Here is a 16,391-nt window from a genome sequence, read left to right as displayed (position 1 = left end):
CTGCTGTAGGTCAGCTTGAGGCTAGGACTACACGACGACATGTGTCACTCGACAATAAGTCGTACGACACATAGGGCACAACTACAGTGCTACATGTGTCGCGCGACATCTTGGATGGATATTTTGCAACTGTCGTGTCGCAGTCGCAGAATGTCACATGTCGCAGTGCAACACCATAGCCTATCATTACAAAAATTGTTGAGACTAAATGTTGCGCGACACATGTCGTCGTGTAGCCATAGCATTAAAGGGGCAGGGCGCTGTGGAGGTCACTGTTAAAGGTGCGGGCACTGTAAAGATCACTGTTAAAGGGGCAGGGCGCTGTGGAGGTCACTGTTAAAGGGGCGGGCACTGTGGAGGTCCCTGTTAAAGAGGCGTTCACTGTGGATGTTACTGTTAAGGGGGCAGGCCGCTCGGAGGTCAATGTTAAAGGGGCAGACACTGTGGAGGTCACTGTTAAGGGGGCAGGGGCCACTATTAAAGGGGCAATTGCTGTGGAGATCACTGTTAAAGGGTTTCTATCACTTCGTATGCCATAATTAGCTCTCAGACACTAGCGATCCGCTAGTGTCTGCTCTGGCCAACCATCCTAATATAAGAGCTTTTTGGGCAGCCGTTTTGCTAAAAAAATAACTTTTATAAATATGCTAATGAGCCTCTAGGTGCTATGTGGGCGTCATTAGCACCTAGAGGCTCCGTCTACCTTCATACACAGCCACCGCCCAGCGCGTCCCTCCAGCCCGCCCATCTCCTGATGAATGCGATCCTCCGTGTGACGCAACGGACGAATTCTCGCGCATGCGCCGTGCGCGGCTGTATTCGGCGCATGCGCAGAGAATGTCTGACCGCTTCCCTGCTCAGACATCTCCACTGCGCCTGTTCCTTGGAGCACTATGACGTCATCGGCGCAGGCGCAGTGGAGATGTCTGAGCAGGGAAGCGGACATTCTCTGCGCATGCGCCGAATACAGCCGCGCACGGCGCATGCGCGAGAATTCGTCCGTTGTGTCACACGGAGGATCGCATTCATCAGGAGATGGGCGGGCTGGAGGGACGCGCTGGGCGGTGGCTGTGTATGAAGGTAGACGGAGCCTCTAGGTGCTAATGACGCCCACATAGCACCTAGAGGCTCATTAGCATATTTATAAAAGTTATTTTTTTAGCAAAACGGCTGCCCAAAAAGCTCTTATATTAGGATGGTTGGCCAGAGCAGACACTAGCGGATCGCTAGTGTCTGAGAGGTAATTATGGCATACGAAGTGATAGAAACCCTTTAAGGCAGTGGGGTACTGTGAGGTCACTGTCAAGGGAGTGGGGTGCTGTTAAACTCACTGTTAAAGGGGCGGGCTGCTGTGAAGGTCAAAGTTAAGGGGATGGGCTGCTGTGGAGGTCCCATTTTAAAGTGGCGGGCACTGTGGGGGGGGTCAGTGTTAAGGGTTGGAGGACTGTGGCATTCACTGTTAAAGGGGCGGCGTGCTGTAGAGATCACTGTTATGGGGGATACTGTCAATATCTTTTAACGACACACACAAACATTAAATGAAATAGATGAAATATACCCATACGAAGCCGGGTCCTTCTGCTAGCAGTAAGGTAATTTACCCTCTCACTAAGGATCTACTCCTGGCGAGAACAAAGTAGATCACCAGTAGTGATGCCCGAATTTAGCAAAAATTTGATTCGGCAGCTTCTCCAAATTTCACAAAGTGCATTTTTTGTACGAAGTGGGTGCAGTGATGGGGAATGGCAATAAGGCCCCCCCCCTCCTTCATTGAACCCCTTAGATGCCACGCTCACCTTATCCATTTGAGCGTGAAGAGGCTGCCGTAGCCATCTTGATTGGAGATCCTTGAAATTCGGATCGAAGTCCACTTCGGATACTTCGATTCGCTCAACCCTAGGGCTTGTTCTTTGTGGAACAAGATACCCTATTTAATGGCACTATTGACGGTTGCATACAAAAAAGTTATAAATGGGGTAAAATTTGAAGAAAAAAAAAATTCCAGAACAGTTTTTTGAGGTTTTGTTTTTACGACGTTCCCTATATCATAAAAATGACAAGTTACTTTAATTCACCATGTAAGTACGAATCTGGCAATACCACATATGTATATTTTTTATTGCATTTTTATACTGAAAATTAAAAATAAAAACCTTGAAAAAATATATAAAGGTTTTTTGGGGGGAAAAGGGGGGTGATTACCTGATCGTGGAGGTCTGATACCTGGGACCCCCACCGATCAGCTGTTTGAGAAGGCAGTGGCACTTCTGTGAGTGATACTGCCTTCTCTTAGGTCACCAAGCACAGCACCGTACATGGTATAGCTGTGCTTGGTATCGCAGCTCAGCCCCATTCACTTAAATGGGGCTGAGCTGCTCCTAGACCACGTGATCGATGAACGTGACGTCACTGGCCTAGGAAAAGCAGAGAGAAGATAGCGGTGCTCATAAGAAGGCTGGTGCCTTCTCAAACAGCTGATCTGCAGTGTCCTGGGTTTTAGACCCGAACTGATCAGATACTGATGATTTATCCAGATGAGAGGTCATCAGTTGAAAAAATCTCGTTAAATCCCTTTAAAGATGTGCCAAATATATTTAATAAATCTGCCACAGGTTAGGCAAACAGCTGAAAGCAAAGCTGACATAAAAAATTCCCCTCATAATGAATTCCCTCCAATGTCTGTCACTTTGATAATAATAAAAAAAATGCAGTGATTACATTGTACCACAAGGGGTCCTGTAAAGACAAGTAAACATTTGTCTGCCTGAACATGGGATATTTCATTGCCTCATTTACTTCAAATAAGTGATATGTTTGTTAGAGCTTAGAAAAAGATACCTCTAGTGATTATTCTGCCAAACGTATAATTGACTTGCACAATTTTTCAAGAGTACTAATGTTAGAGTGGCCAGACATCTGATTTTAGGACAGACAGTCCGGTTTCCTGGCTCCCCGTCTTCCGTCCAGCGCAGGGCCGAGAAGGGGGCAGTACTGTCCTCCCTTTCAGTAAGGCTGGGTTCAGACCTGAGCGTATTCGATATGCGCTTTTTACAGGCGTTTTTAATCGAACGTTTGTATCGGGCATTTTTAATGGGCGGAAACAAGCAAACGCCCATTTAGGCGCGTTCCCGCTGAAGTCTATGGGCGGGAACTCGCGACAATATGCCCTAAAGAAGCTCCTGTACTTCTTGAGGCGTAGGGCGTTTTACAGTGCGTTCGTACGCGCTGTAAAACGCTCAGGTGAGAACCATGCCCATAGGGAAACATTGATTTTTGCCTGAACCCTATTATGTTCCCTAATTGGAGTCAGTAGGTGATAAAGACTTCCCAGAAAAAGGTGTCAAGACAGCATTGTATGTGGCAGACAATAGATGTCTAACCCCCCCCCCCCACCAAGCTTGAATAGAGGCGGGGGGGGGGGGGGGCAGACATCTATTGTCTGCCACATACAATGCTGTCTTGACACCTTTTTCTGGGAGGTCTTTATCACCTACTGACTCCAATTAGGATAATGGAATCAACACCTTTGACCCCATGCTGGGTATAATGACCTCTGACCCCATGCTGGGTATAATTACCAGATGTTGATTCAGTTACATATTTATTCCCAGATAATTCTTGTACAGTCACTCAGAATTGAGAAAGCTCGTTGGAGGAACGAGTGAAACGTTTTCAAGAAATCTACAGTACGTCCAGTTGCCTTGATTTATTCTTTACTGATAAATTCAAGGGATGTTCAGGTACTTGATGGCCTATTCTCAGTATAGGTTATAAATGTCTGACCGGCAGGAGTGCCCTGCATATCAGCTGTTCTACCCTGTAACTCAGGCTCAGACTGGCCCACAAGGGTACAGATGAATCCCCCGGTGAGCCCCTAGTCCCCCATTCCCTGCTCAAGTGTTACATGGCACAGTAGACTGTACTACATATACCATCTCAACCAGCCTACGCATCCATACAAAGACTGGGCAGATTATTTAATAAACTACTCAGTTTATTATGTTACTGTTGATGCATCATTTGGCTGAGATGGCTTCTAGATATAAAGACCAGCCAGTATCTGCTTTCCCCAGAGACCCACTTTCTTGAAGTCGCTGCAGGGACCCCCATAATCAATCATCTTGTACTGTCTAGCTGCTGCCTGCTGCTGTATGAGTAGGTAAAATTTGCATATATCTGTGCACTGGGCCCCCAGAATAAATTTTACTGGTGGGCCCTAGGCAGGGTTGCCAACACGACTTTTTATTTTTTTCTGGACAATTTATTCCAAGATCACAGACAGCCAACATTTTTTACGGACAACTAGGAAAACCATAATAAATGATAAAGTAACACATGTCTATAGCTCAATATACTGATCCGAACTCATTACCAGCATTTACTGTGAGCTGTAAAATGATGATAATTACCACCAAAAAAATCTAGTCAAGTACAACCAGCCTGAAAAAAATCACGGACATGTCTATTTTTTTTCACGGACACAGGTAAAAAGTGACCTATTTTTATGGACTGTCCAGACATTTATGGAGAGTTGGCAACCCTGGCCCTAGGTACCCGAGTCCGACCCTCCTGTGACTTACTAGGATGAAAGATGCTGTATGGCTGTGACCTACACTCCCTTTTCAAACCACCAATAACCACACAGAGACTCTTTTGGTGTAAGGCTGTAACAGTCGTAGTCATTGAAGGGGTTGTCTCATTTTAGCAATTGGCTTTTATCATGTAGACAAAGTTAATATAAGGCACTTACTAATGTATTTTTCCTTTGCTGGTTTTATTAATTTTTTAATCTCATTATACACTGCTCATATCCAGGGTTTGTGACACCGCTGTAATCCACACATGCGCAGCAGCTGATGTCCCAGCCACCTGGTATCTGTGCTGCAGCAGTTTATAATGGAAAAATGAATCCAGCCAGGAAAAGAGGCAATATGGACAATCACAATACATTAGTAAGTGCCTTGTATTAACTTTCTCTACATGATAAGTGCCATCTGCTGAAGTAAAAAATCTACTTTGACAAATTAACCAGCCATCATATTTAAAAGATGATATCCATCCATTTTACATATATCATAAACAACAATATTTCAGCCAAACATCATAAACATCCTAACATCATAATCCCAGGATAATGGGAAAGGTTCCTTGAAGGCAATGTTCAACACCAACAATTGCAGCCTCCAATTGCAACCTCCACTCATGTTCCACACCTTACCCTCAGTTGTTCTCACCGATCCAAGGGCAACCAAACACATACCCCTGTAGTAATTTAGCCAGAATAAGAGCCTCAAACAATGACTTAACAAACCCTAATTGTCATGCACCTATTATAACCATTTTTCTGCCTCCAAGGATCCCCTTTTCCTGCCGCTTTTTACCGCTGTTTGTCCTGAAACACTCTAAGGGCTGTCTCCAACCCATCCTGAAACCCCAAGCACCACAAATTGATGCCAACATTGTTAATGTGCACTCGATTTGCCCACACAAATTCAGCAGAAGCTGCCTCCAATTCCCTTTGGTGTGTAGTGTCAGGAGGAGCTGTTAAAATGCTGGAACATAGAGACTTGTTGTCATCATTCCTGTCCAGCAGAGGGAGCCAGTTTCCAGCTAGAGATAACAAAGCCTGCTGCACAGGAGGAGGAGTTCAACCAGGGCTTGGGGAAGAAGAGGAGTGCAGTGCCAGAGATCCAGAGCAGGGTCCGTTATCAGAGCTCAAGGGCAGTCTGATAAGACCACCCAATAAAGACGTGCAGCCAAGAGAGGCTGGAGCAGACATAACATTGTATGGCACTGAAGGAACAGTGCAACAAGAACCAGTACAAGGGAGCATATTGTGCAGCACATATGACAGACAAGCAAGGCCTCAGAAGTGTCCTGCCAGATTCTCCACTGCACCAAAGAGAGGTCCTTCCGTGGAGCGATAGAGATCGAGCACCAGGATGGTCTATCACCCACTAGCAGGATCAGTAAGTGCGGCCCCCGAGAGACTCTATAAAGTTAAAATAATTTTACAGAGACTGTAGTCATACCATCCCTCTTATCAACACATGTTAAAAAGACAGCATCTCTTTTGAATACAAATTTACCTGTTGCACAAGTTCAAGAGTTTATCGCTGTACTGCAAAATCATCATCAGTAATACCGTTCCAGTTCTACTTAGTTAGTTAGTCACCATCCACTGGCACCCCTTACAGGTGCACCACAACCCCCCCCCCCCATGCTTTTCTATTCACAAAACAACCTACATGTTCATTCAACTTTACCCGCAACCTATTAATGTGGTCAACAGACCTGGCAAAACACCGGGACCAACAAGCCTTAATGCTGCACGTGCCAGAGGAGTGGAAGATGGGGCTTTGGCTACAATAATTATTCACAGTGGCAATCATCACATTGATGCTCGCTAGGGCCAGAGCAGTTTTAAAGGCTCACCCCTTCTTCTCTCTGGGCACACTCTGATGTTAGGGCTCCCGCCTGATGGTAGTTTGGGTGCTCTTGTTGTTATGAGTGTTGTATGGGTGCAAGGGAGGCGATATAGGTGCTGTGGCCAGCGAGTGGTACTGGAGTCAGTAATCAGGCCAGTTGTACAAAATAGATAAGTCCACTTTACTAAAGTGCTGAATGGTTCAAAATAATTCCCAGTGCAAATCCTCCCAGATTGCAATGTATGGATATAGGTCAGGATGGGGATTGTATCATTCCTTCTCTCAATCTTTCCAAAGTCTCTCTCTCTCTCTCTCTCTGCAGAATCTAAGGCTGGCAATAGCATTGCAAACTTGTATGTAATTCCCAGATGAGGAGTACAGGATAAAGATATGCCTGGCCTGACTGTGACCAAGTGTGAAGGGTGTATTAGCAATGTCCCTCTCTCTGCAGCAAAGTCTCTATCAGCCTTAAAAAGCGAATACCTTACTGACTGACTGGCTGAGGTAGAGATGTTCTGAGAGCTAGTGATTCTCTGGAACTCAGGCCTAGTACTCTGAGAAGTGAGCAAATGTAGCTTCTCTCCCTTCCTCAGTTAACACAAGACTGAGTCACTAGATTAGGGGCTGATCTAGGTCCAACACCTAACCTCCTATAAGGGCAGAGCCTGGATTATTAACCTTGACAGATCCATACAAAGCTATAAGGGTGGGATACAATACATAAAATAACATTATATAACATTTAAATACAAGAAACTGTTTTGTAAGTACCCTATTCTAGGGTATTGCATCAACATCAGACCAGATGAGTAACAGGTCAGGGAATTCCGTCCACAACCTTAACCCCTTCAACCCCGGGCCTGTTTTCACCTTCCTGCCCAGGCCATTTTTTGCAAATCTGACATGTGTCACTTTATGTGGTGATAACTTTAAAACGCTTTTACTTATACAGGCCATTTTGAGATTGTTTTCTCGTCACATATTGTACTTCATGACTGTGGTAAAAATAAGTAAAAAAAACTAACATTTTTATTCATTAAAAAATACCAAATTTACCAAAAACTTCCAAATTTCCAAATTTAAATTTCTCTACTTTTATAATAGATAGTAATATCTTAAAAAATAGTAATTACTTTACATTCCCCATATGTCTACTTCATGTTTGGATCATTTTGAAAATTACATTTTATTTTTTGGGGACGTTAGAAGGCTTAGAAGTATGGAAGCAAATCTTGAAATTTTTCGGAAAATTTCCAAAACCCACTTTTTAAGGACCAGTTCAGGCCTGAAGTCACTTTGTGAGGCTTACATAATAGAAACCACCCAAAAATGACCCCATTTTAGAAACTACACCCCTCAAGGTATACAAAACTGATTTTACAACTTTCTTAACCCTTTAGGTGTTCCACAAGAATTGATGGAAATTGGAGATGAAATTTCAGAATTTCACTTTTTTGGCAGATTTTACATTTTAATCCATTTTTTCCAGTAGTAAAGCAAGGGTTAACAGCCAAATAAAACTCAATATTTATTACCCTGATTCTGCGGTTTACAGAAACACCCCACATGTGATCGTAAACTGCTGTACGGGCTCACGGCAGGGCGCAGGAAATCAAGGAGATTGGCTGAGCATGGAGGAATCTAACAGCCTCCTTGATTTCTCTTGATTCAGTGTTGTTAGGGTTAATGACCACTTCCCTTTTCTCAGCTGTTGCTCAGTGGTCATCCCTTCTACCCTTTATAGTGTCACCCCACCCTTATGACTATGCAGTTAATAGCTTCATTTGGGTTTGGCTGAGCTGGTGTGAGATCCTCTCTGGTGTTCCTGTTCTTCCATCTCTTCAGAAGTTTAGTGTCGCGTTTGTATTTGTTATATTCCCTGTTGTTGTATCTGGGCCTGAGACAGAGACTTCCATTCGTCCTTCTGGGGAGGAATGGGTTGTCTCTGGTCCTATACTTATTCCAGGGCATTATAGAGAAATCAGGGCCTATGTATCCTACTTTTGAATATTCCTACCTTCAAGGTCTATTCATATTGTTAGGTAGTCAGGGCCCGGATTAGGGTTGTCTAGGAGGTGACCTGTGTCTTCCCTAGTTTCCAGGCCCAGTTTCTGTTCCCCTTCCCTCCTGTGTTCATTGTGGAGTCGTCCCCCCCCCCCCACACACTGATCATGACATTCACATCTGCATGCAGAGCCCCCCAATAAACAAAGGAATGATGAAAATCCAGGCCAAACACAAGGAAGACCCTGTAACAGAAAACATAAAGATCATAACTCACACAAAAAGTGACAGCAGAGAAATATCCCCAACTGAGTCAACATCACCCCCACTAGTAACTCCATGCAAATGAGGGCAAACATAAGAGCAAAAACAAGCATATTCCAGAATCTGCGTCAGCCCCAAATGGCCATCTCAAGGCCCTTCTGATTGATAGCTTAAGCGTCTCCAAATTTAGGATTTTGCCTTTACCTCTTATGATGAAAACCTCACTATATCATTGGTGTCTATTTCACAAAAACTGTACCCCGACTCCATTCTCATTGTTGGAATCGGCTCCTTTGCAATTAGGGGAACTACATATTCCTGGGTTAGACCTATCGTCATGGGGCCCTTTAGGTATAAGCACTTTTGGCCAGCTTTACAATAATGGATCCTTAAAATCCTTTAGCGAGCTCCAGGAGGAATTTATAATACCCAGGGGAGATTTTTTCAAATTCTTGCAGGTTAGGCACCTCCTACAATCAAAATCACCTTACCAAGTGATTGCACATAAAGGGACTTTTGAGGTATGGGCCCGACCAACACGCCCCGACCGTAAAGAGGGGATTGGATCGTTGTATCAAGCTCTAGGCTTGAAATCCACCTTCTCCAAATCTACACCACTTTTAGCATGGGATAGGGAACTAAAAATAACTATACCTGAGTCAGACTGGATGGAAACATTCAGATTTATCTCCAAAACATTTCGTAGCACAACTTTATATGAGGCAGCTGTTAAGTCATGTCTGAGATGGTACTATACCCCTGACAGACTGAGCAAAATCTACCCTGGCACGTCTCATCTCTGTTGGCGCGGATGCGGTCGCTCGGGCACATTGCTACATATCCTTTGGGAGTGCCCTTTGATATAAAAAATCTGGTCAGACATGTTCATGATAGCCTCTATGTTCTGTGGCACTTCGATTAATAAAAGCGTGAATGTGGCTCTGTTCTTCAGGGGTCTATGAGAAATCCCATCTAAGTGTAGAATCCCGGTGGCGCATTTACTGCTGGTCACAAAGTTAGCACTAACTAAATATTGGAAGTCAACTACTGTACCGTCTGAAGCTGAAATTTTAGCCAGAGTTCACAACAACTGTGCGTATGAAAAAGCTATGGCTTATAAGGAACATAGGGTGGACAGGTTCTTGCATCAATGGGAGTCATGGATGCGGTTCATGCCCAGATCTCCAGGCCAGCCCAATGACGTATCACTATAATGCTGTATGAACATTATATGACTGTACTGTTATTAAGTATCATGGCAATGACTTTTTTCTTTTTCTTTTTCTTTCTTTTATTTCTGTTATGTTTTTGGTTGCTGTTAGCCTTTAACACTTAATACTTGTTTACTTGTATTAACTGATCTAACGCAGAATGTAATGCATCGCCATCTATGTGTACCTACATTTATGACCAACTGCCTGCTATGTATCTGATGGTGTTTTTGTCATCGCTTATGTTGAAAATATTCAATAAAAATGATTGAAAATAAAAAAAACAAGCATATTCCAATTTCTCAGTCCTCTTGATCACAGCATCTCCTAAGCCGCAAATGAGCCGCTTCTGTTGCTTCCCTGATTCTACTGGAGTGGGAGCTGTATTCATCAGCTGACAAATCTGCTGCCACCAAACACTTCTGAAACACCGCCACAAACTGGAAGTGAGACAAGCGCTACAGTCCTGATGAACCAAAAATGGCAGAGCAACCAGCTAATAGACACAAATGAACCCGAAATCTTCTGTCCTCCGAATCTGTCTTTAACTTACGCACTAGGTACTGTAACACCTTGGGAATGATAACAACATCCTCACAGTGCAAACAGCCAAACCCGGAGCAACCACGTGCCACCAATTCCAAACTGTGGAAAACTCTGAAAAAAGCAAGGGAAAAAACTGCTTTAAAAAGGCATACCTTGTAAAATAAGGAACACATCAATGCAGTGCAGTCCCAGAGTAACTATAAAACAGCAAAGGAAACAGGTCGCCAAGTATCCCTACATAATGCACTCCGCTGGTAACCCTTCAAAACCTCAGAGACATCAGCCACAACCATCATATGGCACCAAAAGGCAACCACAGCGACTCTCTTAGAAACTCCTGAAAACTACAAAGGGTCATTAAAAGACAACCCCACAAAATAATTTAATAAGGTCTGTAAATCATCCTCTGGACTTCAGCTCCCAGCATGGCCCAACAACTGTTCCTATTTAGACCAAACCATAGGCTAGTATTACACTAGTAGACCAAGCAGACAATTGTTGGGAAGAAAGCATTAATCAGGGGAGGAGATCTCTGCTGTTACATGCAGCGATCTCCTCCACTGTATGGAGACTAGCAATCACTAATGCCATACTAAATCATTGATTGCCGGCAAACGCCGATTTTTAAACAAGCTGAAAGATTCCGATTGCCCAATGAACAAGTGTTTGCTCATTCATCGGATGATCAGCTGCAGTATTATAGATGCAAATCATCGCTAACTAATGTTCAAAAGGTTCAAAAACTGATCAGTTCAGCCCCAATGCATTCTGAATGGATAAGGATCCGTTCAGAATGCATCAGTTTGGCTCCGTTCCGCCTCCATTCCGCTCTGGATGCGGACACCAAAACTCTGCTTGCAGCGTTTTGGTGTCCGTCTGGCGATGCGGAACCAAACTGATCCGTCCTGACTTACAATATCAATAGGGACGGATACGTTTTCACTGACACAATATGGTGCAATTGATGTTTTGACTTAGACTTAAAAATAAATAAATAATGCAGAACCTAGGGGGCGTGCAAGAGGAAAAGTGAAGCCTGCGTGATCAATGGATCAGTCTGCTAGACGAGTTGCTGTTGTCAGACATGCAGAGAGACGCTGTGCCTGCAGATATGTTAACACCGCCTGGGCCAGAGTGTGAGATGGTGCACCGCCTGCATACACATCAGGTGAAGGACTGCCAGCCCCAGAGGGAAAGACATCAGTAAGCCCCGCAATGGTTAATGTGGTACAAGCAGCCGGAACTTCGACCTCGCCGTCCGGGAGAAGGGACGGGATCATCTTTGACCCGATAGATCAGCGGCCGACCACACGCCCGCGCCAGATAGGAAAAGTGCAGCCCATACGGATCAGCGCAACCTCGCAGCTCGTCCCGTGGGGTTCCACAACACGTTTGACTCAGTTGAGAGCCCCGATCTCTGAAGCCCTGACTGAAGAGCCGGAACTGCGCCAAAGTGAGCGAGAAGGCCCAGTCCGCAGTGCCCAACTACGACCGGGAAGTTTAGCTCTGCCTTCTCAGAGGTATGAGGAGGATGACAGGTTCGTTTGGGAGGCTTACCAGGAATACACGGCGCGCCATTACTCTTATTGGCCCCATACTTCACCCCCAATTCCAGAGGAGCTTCTCGCAAACCCGAATCGTGGCGCAGAAGACCAAGTGGTACCCAGCCCAGTAGAACCATCAGGAGGGGATCCAATGACTCTGAACCCACCTTTGCAAAGACCTGATCCAGGGCAAGCCCACATTTGCTTATGGGAGCGAACAGCATTTCGGACCATGAGAAGAAAGAAGTCTAATCAAAAATGAACTCTAAAAACCTGTAAGTAGGCCTGTAGGCAATTCCCTACTGACTGTGCCGCAAAGGAGTCCGTTGTTGCCCAGAATGGACTGTTGTCAGTTCCCCAAGGCACAGTGACAGTTTTCCAAGTCACTGCTCAGCCTGCTGTCCCTTTGAAGAATTTCCCAGGACCACTTCTGGCCTGTGTTTCTTTCCCTGTTGCGCCTGTTCTGTGCAAATTTTCCCCTTTTACCCCCTCTTCAGGTTGAGTGGGGTTATGCAACAGGACTATTTTATAATGTTCAGGGCATGTACCCAGAAGAACATTTTATGTCCCTGTTTTTATACAATTTCTATGTTTACAAATCAACAGACTTTTGCACTTTAAGTATTATATTGCACTATAAAGGTTTTTATATTCCAAAGACTTGTTGGGACTTTGCCATGGACTTTATACCCCATTTGTGAGATCAACGCCCATTTGTGTCACCGGCAAGTTCAGAAGTTACGCCGCCCAGTGTCCCTTTTGCGTCGTTAACCACATAATCTTGCTTTAATAATGTGTATTTTTAAAATGCTTGTTGTATTTATATCAGTATACCTGCCTGCATGCTTTGCCCTTTATATTTTTCAGGAGACTTCGTCATATATTGACATGTTAAACAAGGGGGGTATGCAGCATCCCACTAGTATACGTGGGCACTGCAAATCTTGTTATATTATATGTTGTACCATGTTGTATTGCACTTTTGTATAAAGATCCCTGTTGACAGGCTGTTAAGTGAACTACACAGATTCCACCACTAGATGGGGATAGCACCACAGTATATATAGCTCAGTTCAGGCCTAGTTAGGCAGAGTTTAGAGTGTGGAAGTTGGAGAGATTTAGCTGATAGAGGAGTGAGGAGCAGGGGGAAGGAGAGGACCCCCCTCCTCCCAGGTCTCTGGAGAGCCACGGCCCAGAGTAGCCCAGACCTATCTCAGTTATCAAAGCCAAGGAATAGGCAAAAGGTGGGGCCTTACTTCTACGGTACACCCTTCCGGGGTGCCCAGTGAAAGATTATTTTCTATATAAAGATAAAGGAGGATAATATAAGCCATTATACTAGGCTTCTAGGCACCTTTATACCAAGGTGAAGGTTTATGAGCTTCCGGTAGCCTCACCGTTTATTATTACAAGTACAGAAAGGCCATCTGTAGCAACACTGAATTAAAAGATTGGGATCCTAAAACCATTGTCACTGAGACCAGGTCCAGATTCAGGACTAAATACCTGTGAGTACACAACCTCCTACCATAGCCTGAAATATAGCCACATATACAGCCTGTTACCTTGATTCACAGTTTTTAAGTTCCATATATATGAGAGACTGTTTATGTCTAGATGTAAATTGCTGTCAAGACCCTGCTTACAGTAAATGTAACGGGGTGCCGAAGGCACACTCGGTCTCCCATCAGCCGCAGACCTGCTGCTTAGCTTCGGGAGCGAGGATCTGTGTTTGACCTCGTTCCCAGGGCGGCTTTGCTAGCTGGGAGGCTCCCTGCTCCTAGGTCTGCCTTGAGCGCTGAGCTGATCACTCGGTGCTTGACTGGTCGGTCTGTCAGTCATGTGACGCTGGCCATGTCACATGACCCTCACTCCCCACTATAAATACAGGCAGCCTGCTGGCCACAGGTTGCCTGTTAATTTAGGTTCCTGGCAGTTGTTGGATACCTGTGTACTTACCTGATCCTGTTCCCTGATGATCCTTTGCCTGCTCCTCCTGTACTGCGCATCCTTCCTGGTATATTGACCTCGGCTTCCATCTGACTTTTCTTTGCGGACTCCTTTGGTACTTCTCGACTCTCCTGGAATTTATGACCCCGGCTTTTCCTGACCTTTCTTTGCTTATCCCTCTGTACTGCGTTGTCCTCTTGGTTTTGACCCGGTCCGTTCACAATCCCTTATTTGTCTTGTCTGTCCTTCCCGCACGTATACTAAGTTAGGGACTGCCGTCCAGTTGTCCCCTGTCATCAGGACTCGTGAGGCAAGTAGGCAGGGCCAGGGGTGAGGGTGGAGCGCAGTGGTCACTATCCTCCCCCCTGTGTGTGTGTGTACATGACCGTTACAGTAAAGTTCTGAGTTGGATTCAAATCCTGCCTCATTCTTCCATCTCCATACTACAACCACTCTCATCATTTTGCACCACCAAGGTGCTGGCATCACGACATTACCTGATTCAGGGGCCCAGCCGCACAAGCACCCAGAAAATCCAATCACCATCAAGGGCACCTTGATCACCACCTGGCCAGTGTCCCCTGTAATAGAGTGTGCCCCGGAGAATTTGGTGCTGATCTGCCCTTCACTGCAGCCCGGCCCAGGGAGCGTCAAAACTGTGAGTAAAGAACTAACTGTTATTATTCCTCGGTCCACCGTCACCTCACAAGTTATCCCCCTGCGCTTCCGGCTCGCTGCAATTCCAACAATACTAGATTTGTAAGGAACCCCGCCGACCTTCACTTTTCTGGCATAGACCTAGCACTTCACTGCCTCAGAAAAAATGCCTCCAAACCACATTTCCCAGGTGCATTCCTATACACCTCCAACACTAGAAACAGCTGCCTTTATCCACACCAATCGAAGGTTGAAAACTTTCAAAACCCGTTCCCAAACCGTAAGGTCTGGCTTTGCCTCTGCTGACAACCACAGAAAAAGGAATGGAGCTGCCACCCCTGCTGTTACCATGGCCAGACAGCAACAGAACACATGCCCCATCAGCATAATATGGCCTGCAAAGTTGAGATTGCACCTTTGAAGCTCCACTTTCTTGGCCTTCCGGCAGGAAACTTGACTCGGCAATATAAGTTACCTTGTCATCTGGCAACAGGCATTCCATTTTGTATGAGTCAATACACTCAACCAATGTGTTAGGGTCCTCATTTTTTTCCGGAGCCAGACCCCATATCCAGAACACTCATGCTTGTACCAACAATTAGAGAGGAACTCACAGTACCCCTCATTATTTTGCTACCAGCAACCCTTGTGCACACTTTGGGCCCACACCATTCGAGAGCACCCCCACCTGCCCTACCACCTCAGCACCCCCAGAAGAAATAGCTTGCAACCATACAGTTAAAGGGCAACCCCCAGCCCCAGATGAGACAAGAGGACCAGCAACACCTTTTGCGCTAACCTATTGGAACCCGAACTGAAAGACAACCTCCCACCCAGAATCCTAGGCGGAAAGGATGCAGTCTCACCTGGCAATCCCTGGAGGAGGCCCAGCTGCAGTAGACATCAAAGGGGAATGTTCTGCCGACGCAATGGCAGAAGATCCAGCTGCAGCAAAAACAGGTGCCAGCAGCCAGCACATCCTCAAGCCTCTCTGTGGCTCCCCAAGACTCTTTGCTCTATTCCCCTTCCTCCTTATAAAGGACTGCAGAAGATCTGCCCTTTCTGTGCTGAGGGATGGGGAATCGGTCCAAAACAGCTCCTGGTGATGGGCCTCACGTGCATCAGAAGGACCACGATGCTGCACATAATCTCACAATGCAGAAGGCCCCACCAACTCCTAAGGGCTATGGACCACTCCCGAAAGCATGTGCCTCCCAGGTACCAGAAGATACCAGAATGCCAAAGAAGGCTTCTGCACAGCTCAGTTCTCGCCATGAACCACGAAACTGCTAGCAAAGCATGAGAGGGTGCTTCCTCAACAACCTGGTGACCCGCCCACCAAGCACGACCAGAGGCCCGACATACAGGTAAATACTGACCATGAGCTCGTTCCCTGGCACAGGATTCGCCAAGGTAGGACTTTCCAGATCTACAATGCAGACAGGGAGGGCAGGATGGGGACTCCCCTACCTTCCAAGGGCCCCCATCACACATCAAGATTCCTCCGGCTGCAAAGGCATCCCATGAAGTGCTGCCCCACAGGATCCTTTCACATAGGGATATTTCTGGGGCTCCTTAAATTATTTAGGGCCCTGGGTTACATCAGGATGCAGAACGATATTCAACTTATTGAGGAAAGGCATGACAAATGTATTGCCTAACAAATGTATTGCCAACTGAACCTCCAGAATGTGTTCAACTACTCCCCCAGCCCACAGGTTAAGTACTGCTTGCCAAAACCCCTCTAAACAAAGAGACCAATACCTGACCCACCACCAGCACCACTT

This window comes from Bufo bufo, chromosome 2 (genome assembly GCF_905171765.1).
Source record: "Bufo bufo chromosome 2, aBufBuf1.1, whole genome shotgun sequence".
Lineage (NCBI taxonomy): Eukaryota > Metazoa > Chordata > Amphibia > Anura > Bufonidae > Bufo > Bufo bufo.
The sequence above is the reverse complement of the archived record's forward strand: the minus strand, read 5'-3'. Positions refer to the sequence as shown.